The sequence below is a fragment of the Schistocerca nitens genome, chromosome 2 (genome assembly GCF_023898315.1).
Source record: "Schistocerca nitens isolate TAMUIC-IGC-003100 chromosome 2, iqSchNite1.1, whole genome shotgun sequence".
Classification (NCBI taxonomy): Eukaryota; Metazoa; Arthropoda; class Insecta; order Orthoptera; family Acrididae; genus Schistocerca; species Schistocerca nitens.
The window spans coordinates 17,255,348-17,265,292 of record NC_064615.1 but is presented as its reverse complement, the minus strand read 5'-3'; positions in this window follow the sequence as shown (position 1 = coordinate 17,265,292).

Sequence of the window (9,945 nt, the reverse complement as noted above, 5' to 3'; positions counted from 1 at the left end):
CGAGACGTATCGGACTAGGCCATGGTTTTGCAGCTGGCTAGTGTCCAATCGATCTGGTCACGGTCCCAGGAGAGGCGCTGCAGATGGTGTCGTGCTGTTAGCAAAGGCACTTGCGTCGGTCGTCTGCTGCCATTGCCCCTGAATGCCAAATTTCGCCGCACTGTCCTAACGCATCCGTTCGTCGTACGTCCATCATTAATTTGTGCCGTTATTTCACGCAGCGTTGGTACTCTGTCAGCACTAACAACTCTACGCAAACTCCGCTATTCTTGGTCGTTAAGTGAAAGCCATCAGTGACTGCGTCGTCTGTGGTGAGAGGTAACGCCTCAAATTTGATGTTCTCAGCACACTCTTAACACTGTGGATCTCAGAGATTGATTTCCCTAACTATTTCGTAAACAGAATGTCCCATGCGCCTATCTGCAACTGCCATTGCGTGTTCGAAGTCTGTTAATTACCGTCATGCGGCCGTAATCACCAGGAAACCTTTTCCCATGAACCACTTGAGTATAAATGACTGCCCTGTCAATGCACTGACCTTTTATACATTGTGAGCGCGATACTACATTTATCTGTATATCTGAATATTGCTGTTTCATAACATTTGTCACCTCAGTATATGGTGGCTGTTGTAAGTGCTGTTTTGGAATGTTCATTTTTATCGATAGTGTTAAAATGCCGCTGAGACAAATAAATGTTGTGAGAAAAGCACTTTCTTCGTGGATATTTTGAGTCCATCACCTTACCATTCCCAACAGCACCATAACATCAACCATTTCAAACTTCAATCTCAAATAACTACCGTAACTCTAGGCTGGCGGAAGCTACCAGTCTTCGATGAATATGAAACAATGACCTATTACTTTACATTCGAATTTTGTTTCGAAACTGAGTTTAACCGTGTGCCGTACCTGCACCGGAACGCAGGAAATTGCCTTTTGCGGGTAAGCGCTCAACTAAGCCACTACCTCTATTCAAGGAATCGGCGGAAGTAAGGCAGTGAGAAGGGGGCATTGACTCTGTTGGTAGAGCACTTGCATGTGAAAGGCAAAGGTGCCGGGTGCGAGTCACGGTCTGGCACCCGGATTTAATTTGCCAGGAAGTTACCATATCAGAGAACACTCCGATGCTGAGTGAAAATTCACTCTGTAAATCGTCTTTCCCCTTGAAAGTAAATTCCGCTGGTAGGCTAAGTAGTGCCTCTCGTTCCAAGGTAATCGTTTGGCTCCTACATCACATCCACAGTACTTCCGGGAGTACTCCCCTAACGAGAACGCGATACTTTGCAGTAATGTGCAAAAGATTTTTCTAAAACTACACTGAAGCGTCGAGGATTCTGATATAGGCATGCATATTCAGATGCAGAAATATGTAAACAGTCACAATTCGACACTATGGTCGGCAACTCCTATAAAAGACAACAAGTGTCTGGCGTATTTGTTAGATCGGTTACTGCTGCTAGAACGGCAGGTTATTAAGATTGAAGTGACTTTGAAGGTGGTGTTATAGTCGACTCACGAGCGATGGCCCACAGCATATTCGAGGTAGCAATGGAGTGGGGATTTTCCCGTACAACCATTTTACGAATGTACCGTGAATATTGCTGCAGATTCCAATGCTGGGCCATCAACAAGTGTCAATGTGCGAACCATTCAACGAAACATCATCGATATGGGCTTTCGGAGCTGAAGACCCACTCGTCTACCATTGATGACTACACAAGACAAAGCTTTACGCGTCGCTGGGCACGTCAACGCCGACATTGGACTGTTGTTGACTGGAAACATGTTGCCTGGTCGGACGATGGACGTGTACGGGCATGGAGAGAACCTCATGAATCCATGGACCCTGCATCTGAACAGGAGGACTGCTCAAGCTGGTGGAGGCCCTTTAGTGGTGTTGGGCGGGTGCAGTTGGAGTGATATGGGACTGTTGATACGTCTAAATACGACTCTGACATGTGGCACGTACGTAAGCATCCTGTCTGATCAGCTGCATCCATTCATGTCCATTGTGAATTCCGACAGACTTGGGCAATCACAGCAGGACAATGCGACACCCCACACGTCCAGAATTTATACAGAGTGGCTTCAGGGACACTCTTCCGCTGGTCACCACACTCCCCACACATGAACATTACTGAGCATATGTGGGATGCTTTGCAACGTGGTGTTCAGAAGAGATCTCCACCTCCTCGCCCTCTTACAGATTTACGGACTACACGATTCATGGTGTCAATTCCCTCCAACACTACTTCAGACATTAGTAGAGTCCATGACACGTCGCGTTGCGACACTTCTGCCTGCTCTCGGGGACCGTACACGATATTAGGCAAGCGTACCAGTTTCTTTGTTTCAATGAAAAGACATTTTTCCACTTTTCGCCTTCTATTATCATTCGCTGATCGGTTAAGATCCGTTATATTCCTTTAGAAAATTAATTGAATGCTTAAGTGGAGGAGGGGGGGGGGGGGGGAGGGTTATAATGTATGTAACGGGGCCGTTGCAACGGATTTAGGAGAGATTGATAACTGGGGGAGGAGCACAACTTAGTTTTAAGCTGCATATGTAGTATAGTCCAGTAAGCCATCATTATTTGTCCATTGACGTTAATAACAACAACAGGCTGTTAACTTTATTTCATTAAGATAATCATCAGTAACAATAGAAATGCAAACTAAAATGCGCAGGCTTTTACCAGTCATTCAGAGGGACCATCTCATTAGTTTAACAAGCCAGAATAAGCGCGGAGCACTGACAGACGTACAGGAAGAGAGAAAATGACGTTCTGGACGTACAAACAGGAACGTGGAAACTTCCTGGCAGATTAAAACTGTGTGCCGGACCGAGACTCGAACTCGGGAACTATTGCCTTTCGCGGGCAAGTGCTCTACCAACTGAGCTACCCAAGCACGACTCGCGCCCCGTCCTTACAGCTTAAGGTCCCGAGTTCGAGTCTCGGTCCGGCACACAGTTTTTAGCCGGCCGAAGTGGCCGTGTGGTTAAAGGCGCTGCAGTCTGGAACCGCAAGACCGCTACGGTCGCAGGTTCGAATCCTGCCTCGGGCATGGATGTTTGTGGTGTCCTTAGGTTAGTTAGGTTTAACTAGTTCTAAGTTCTAGGGGACTAATGACCTTAGCAGTTGAGTCCCATAGTGCTCAGAGCCATTTGAACCACACAGTTTTAATCTGCCAGGAAGTTTCATATCAGCGCACACTCCGCTGCAGAGTGAAAATCTCACTGAGGAACGTGGAGTCATACCGACTCCACGGCCGTGGCCAGTTGCACTAGGTTTCTATGTTGAAGTTCCATGGCGCGTACAGTCCTATCACGGTGGTCCCACACATTTTGACTGGGTTTAAATCCGGGCAGATTGGTGGCCATTGGAGAACGGTAAACTCAGCCGGGTGCTCTTAGAACCACGCACCTTCACTGCGAGCTGTGTAACACTTCGCACCGTCCTGCTCGTAGATGCCATCGTGCCGACGAAACACAAACTGCATGTAGGGGTGGACATGGTCCCCAAGGATAGATGCATACTTGTGTTGATCCACGGCCAGGGAATGCCTTGTAAACCTTCCTCTGACCACAACGGTTCCTCCTTCGGCCTGGACCCTTCCGAGAATCGTTACAGGGCGTTTGCTTTCAGACGATTCACGCTGTACACGCCAAAGGCCATATCTCCTATGGCACATAAAACGTGGTTCATCTGCAAAGGCCATCTGTCGCTACTCATTGGACGTCCAGTTACGTTACTGGAGTGCAAATTCCAGCCTTCGCCGCCGCCGATGAACGGCAGTTAAGCCGGGTTCCCACGGGACGTGACACGCTAGAGTGAGACATGCTGTCGTGGAACACTACCCGTGTGAACGAAGAGACGTGAGTTTGACTGTGACGTCACGGGCAGGCGTGAGGGCTCACGCTTCATATCAAACGTGTTTGATTTTCAGTCGTGAGTTTGCCTCCTCTGTGGCTGTGTCAGATTACAACATGTAGTGCTACGAACAACAAGGTGGCAACTAGTGCCATTAAAGGTTGTGTGATCAAGTTGCAAGACGGTGAAACTTTAGAATTTCTGGAACTTTACGCTACTGAGCAGGTCTTGTATGATGTAAGCAGAGAAGAACACAGAAACCGAGATGCAAGAATGGCTGCTGCCAAAAGAATTAGTGATGCGCTCCAAAATCCAGGATTCGGACCGAAAGAAGTAATTGCGAAATTTAAAAACTTGAGGAGTTCGTATTGTCAGGAACTGAAGAAAATAATTGAAAGCGAACGGTCTGGAGCTGGCACTAACGAGGTTTACAACCAAAAATCTTCTGGTTTGACAAGATGAATTCTTTCATTCGCCCGTTCGTTCAGCAACGACCCACACTATCAAATATGGTAAGTGAAATAAAAGTTTGTTTCCATATTTGAAATTTTACACATTTTCAAAATTGTTCCTTACATTTACATTATTGCAACAGTTTTTATAATCACTATACAAGATAGTAGGCATATCATAGCAACTGTACCAGCTTCTTTTAATACAACAATATCTAGCACTGTAACAATACATTCTTGTGGTAAAATATATCTAGCAATGCATTTACTTTCTGACACATACTAATTGAAGACAACCATGTACAAAATAACTGAGCACAATATTGACATTGATGTGCTCTACGGTTCTGTATTTGGAACGTCGACGAGTAGTACATTTTGCAAGGGCACAGCACCTTCACTATTAAAGTAATTACGGTACACATCCCGTATTTGTTGTGCCTGTCGATGTCGATGTCTGTTAGCAGTTTGCGGAAGGTTCTGTAGGCCAGTAATTTCCTCTTGACGCCACGATTCAGTACATTACATATTTATTACACTACACGTTCCAGGGCAAATACGATGGTTTTCATCCTCGAAGTCAATGAAACCTCGCGAGATGTAGGCGGGATTCGTTTTCCGCAGCCAGTTGTGCAACGAGCAGCAGGCTAGTACTACTTTATCCACCGACTGTATTTTTAAAGATATTGTTTTTTCAAATACTCTAAATTTACTCACAAGCGTGGATGCACGAACCAGGCAGCTGCTACGCACCTGCTACGGAGGACTAAACGCAGCAACGGTCTTTGAGGAGACACAGTTGGCAGCCCTTTGGCACATCTGGGTAGTCACTTACTCACAAGTTTCACATCTATTTGCTCGTACACGTGTCCGCAGCCGTCGTTCACACCCGTCATCTATGGCCTGTGGTGCACCACATTTGCCTCAGTGCCAGTTTTAGATAGCCTCATTTTGCCATGCACAGTATACTTTAACCATGGAGGGACACGAACAGTTTATAGACTTAGCCGTTTCGGAAAGGCATCCACTCTTGGCCCGAAAACAAACGATCACGCCCATTTGGACGTCAGATAAACCGCTCCCTTTCCGCATTGCGACAACGACAGCACTGTTTTCGGCTGTCCCTCCACTGCTAGTGCTGCCATCCGCCGTCTGTTAGAGGGTATTGCATGTTGACGTCGATCATTGGCTGTGCTCACATTAGTATGACTGGAACCTGTATACAAAACGGGGTCACGATGTTCTAGTTGGAACTGTTGACTAGGCATACACTACTGGCCATTAAAATTGCTACACCACGAAGATGACATGCTAGAGAACGCGAAATTTAACCGACATGAAGAAGATGCTGTGATATGCAAATGATTAGTTTTTCAGAGCATTCACACAATGTTGGCGCCGGTGGCGACACCTACAACGTACTGACATGAGGAAAGTTTCCAACCGATTTCTCATACACAAACAGCAGTCGACCGGCGTTTCCAGGTGAAACGTTGTTGTGATGCCTCGTATAAGGAGGAGAAATGCGTACCATCACGTTTCCGGATTTGATAAACATCGGATTGTAGCCTATCGCGATTGCGGTTTATCGTATCGCGTCATTGCTGCTCGCGTTGGTCGAGATCCAATGACTGATAGTAGAATATCGAATCAGCGGGTTCAGGAGGGTAATACGGAACGCCGTGCTGGATCCCAATGGCCTCGTATCACTAGCAGTCGAGACGATAGGCAACTTATCCGCATGGCTGTAACTGATCGTGCAGCCACGTCTCGATCCCTGAGTCAACAGGTGGGGACGTTTGCAAGACAACAACCATCTGCACGAACAGTTCGACGACGTTTGCAGCAGCACGGACTATCAGCTCGGAGACTATGGCTGCGGTTACCTTTGAAGCTGCATCACAGACAGGAGCGCTTGCGATGGTGTACTCAACGACGAACCTGGATGCACGAATGGCAAAACGTCATTGTTTCGGATGAATCCAGGTTCTGTTTACAGCATCATGATGGTCGCATCCGTGTTTGGCGACATCGCGCTGAACGCACGTTGGAAGCGTGTATTCGTCATCGCCATACTGGCGTCTCACCCGGCGTAATGGTATGGGGTGCCATTGGTTACACGTCTCGGTTACCTCTTGCTCGCATTGACGGCACTTTGAACAGTGGACGTTACAATTCAGATGTGTTACGACCCGTGGATCTAACCTTCATTCGATCCCTGCGAAACCCTACATTTCAGCAGGATAATGCACGTCCGCATGTTGCAGGTCCTGTACGGGCCTTTCTGGATACAGAAAATGTTCGACTGCTCATGGTGGCCGAGCAACTGGCTCGGCACAATACGCCAGTCACTACTCTTGATGAACTGTGGTATCGTGTTGAAGCTGCATAGGCAGCTGTACCTGTACATGCCATCCAAGCTCTGTTTGACTCAATGCCCAGGCGTATCAAGGCCGTTATTACGGCCAGAGGTGGTTGTTCCGGGTACTGATTTCTCAGGATTGATGCACCCTAATTGCCTGAAAATGAAATCACATGTCAGTTCTAGTATAATATATATATTTGTCCAGTGAATACCCGTTTATCATCTGCATTTCTTCTTGGTGTAGCAATTTTAATGGCCAGTAGTGTAGAAGTATGCTATTTATCAGCTTAAGGCTGCAGGACACTGTGACTACATAGCCAAGTACAACTGACGACACCAGTTACATTTTAGTGTGTTGTGCACAACACAATGGATGAAATGAAAAGTGGTCAGACCAAGCGCAGAGCTGGTAACGTGCAGTAATTATTTTCTGCCATCTGTATAAAACAGATTCAGAGAAGATATAGACTGACAAAACAGCGTAACCGGATTTGAGAACGACGAACGAAAACCACGAAGACGTGAGTGCACATACGGTGCACTCAGGAAACATCACTAGCGCGCAGTTTTGTAGGTGCGTCGTAGGATGCTGACGAAGCTTCCGTTCAGCAACCTTTTCTCTGCGTGTAACTGCCTAGTTTGCTAATGAAAGCATCAGAAAATTAGCTTCCTTATCTATTTCCATTCGATAACGCCACATGGTATAATTTCTGGGGCAATTTCGGATTACCCCACAAAATACTTGCACGTGAACGTATTTAAAGATAATATCTTATGTCCATCCTCGAGTCTCGGGTAGCCAATTGTTTAAAAAAGTTAGACATATTAACAACCGCCTCTCACTTGATTTCCTCTCTTATGAAGTTTTATGTGACGGACCGTCATAGTTTGAAAATAATTGTAGCAAAACTGGCTACCGTTACCACTACTTTAAGAAAAAAGAAAAGTATACGTAAATGAAAGTAAATTGTGAATTAAAGATGGCACAAAATAGTTCCAAACAAAAAGTGAATTTCTTTCCGAATGACATCTACACTCCTGGAAATGGAAAAAAGAACACATTGACACCGGTGTGTCAGACCCACCATACTTGCTCCGGACACTGCGAGAGGGCTGTACAAGCAATGATCACACGCACGGCACAGCGGACACACCAGGAACCGCGGTGTTGGCCGTCGAATGGCGCTAGCTGCGCAGCATTTGTGTACCGCCGCCGTCAGTGTCAGCCAGTTGGCCGTGGCATACGGAGCTCCATCGCAGTCTTTAACACTGGTAGCATGCCGCGACAGCGTGGACGTGAACCGTATGTGCAGTTGACGGACTTTGAGCGAGGGCGTATAGTGGGCATGCGGGAGGCCGGGTGGACGTACCGCCGAATTGCTCAACACGTGGGGCGTGAGGTCTCCACAGTACATCGATGTTGTCGCCAGTGGTCGGCGGAAGGTGCACGTGCCCGTCGACCTGGGACCGGACCGCAGCGACGCACGGATGCACGCCAAGACCGTAGGATCCTACGCAGTGCCGTAGGAGACCGCACCGCCACTTCCCAGCAAATTAGGGACACTGTTGCTCCTGGGGTACTGGCGAGGACCATTCGCAACCGTCTCCATGAAGCTGGGCTACGGTCCCGCACACCGTTAGGCCGTCTTCCGCTCACGCCCCAACATCGTGCAGCCCGCCTCCAGTGGTGTCGCGACAGGCGTGAATGGAGGGACGAATGGAGACGTGTCGTCTTCAGCGATGAGAGTCGCTTCTGCCTTGGTGCCAATGATGGTCGTATGCGTGTTTGGCGCCGTGCAGGTGAGCGCCACAATCAGGACTGCATACGACCGAGGCACACAGGGCCAACACCCGGCATCATGGTGTGGGGAGCGATCTCCTACACTGGCCGCACACCACTGGTGATCGTCGATGGGACACTGAATAGTGCACGGTACATCCAAACCGTCATCGAACCCATCGTTCTACCATTCCTAGACCGGCAAGGGAACTTGCTGTTCCAACAGGACAATGCACGTCCGCATGTATCCCGTGCCACCCAACGTGCTCTAGAAGGTGTAAGTCAACTACCCTGGCCAGCAAGATCTCCGGATCTGTCCCCCATTGAGCATGTTTGGGACTGGATGAAGCGTCGTCTCACGCGGTCTGCACGTCCAGCACGAACGCTGGTCCAACTGAGGCGCCAGGTGGAAATGGCATGGCAAGCCGTTCCACAGGACTACATCCAGCATCTCTACGATCGTCTCCATGGGAGAATAGCAGCCTGCATTGCTGCGAAAGGTGGATATACACTGTACTAGTGCCGACATTGTGCATGCTCTGTTGCCTGTGTCTATGTGCCTGTGGTTCTGTCAGTGTGATCATGTGATGTATCTGACCCCAGGAATGTGTCAATAAAGTTTCCCCTTCCTGGGACAATGAATTCACGGTGTTCTTATTTCAATTTCCAGGAGTGTACATTGATACTCTGCAAAACACATTTATGTGTCTGGCAGAGGGTTCATCGAACCACCTTCACAATTCTCTATTATTCCAATCTCGTATAGTGCGCGGAGAGAAGGAACACCAATATCTTTCCGTACGAGCTCTGATTTCCCTTATTTTATCTCCTCCAACTCCATACGAGGTGTGTGCGAAAAGTAATAAGACTGACAGCGTTGTGAGTGGTATGACAACGCGTGTTGCTCTATTTGTGTAGACCGATGTATTCATTCCTTCCAGCTGCTCAGTCCGAGTTTCAGCTCTGTACAGCAATCACGTGATTTTTGACAGCGTTTTTGTTGTGTGTTACGTAAATGGAACACTGGAATTTAGAGCAACGTTACGTTATCGAGTTTTGAATTAAACGTGAGGGACCAGTGAGTGTGCCCTATGGAAAGTTGAAACTGGCCTATCGCGACCATTCCTTATCAAGAGCGCACGTTTTTCGCTAGCGCAAATCATTTTCGGAGGACCGGGAAAGTGTTGAAGATAAATCTCACTCAGTGAGACCTTCACCTTCAAAAACTGACGAAAACGTCGAACAAGTACACGCTCTTGTAAGATCAGACCGCATTTGTTCCTCCTGGACAAACCGTGAATCAAGTGTTTTACAAAGGTGTCCTTGAAAGTTGCAGGCAAGTAAATGCTATATAATGACAACGTCCCATGTCATACTTCCACTTGCCGGCCGGAGTGGCCGAGCAGTTCTAGGCGCTACAGTGTGGAACCGTGCGACCGCTACGGTCGCAGGTTCGAATCCTGCCTCGGGCATGG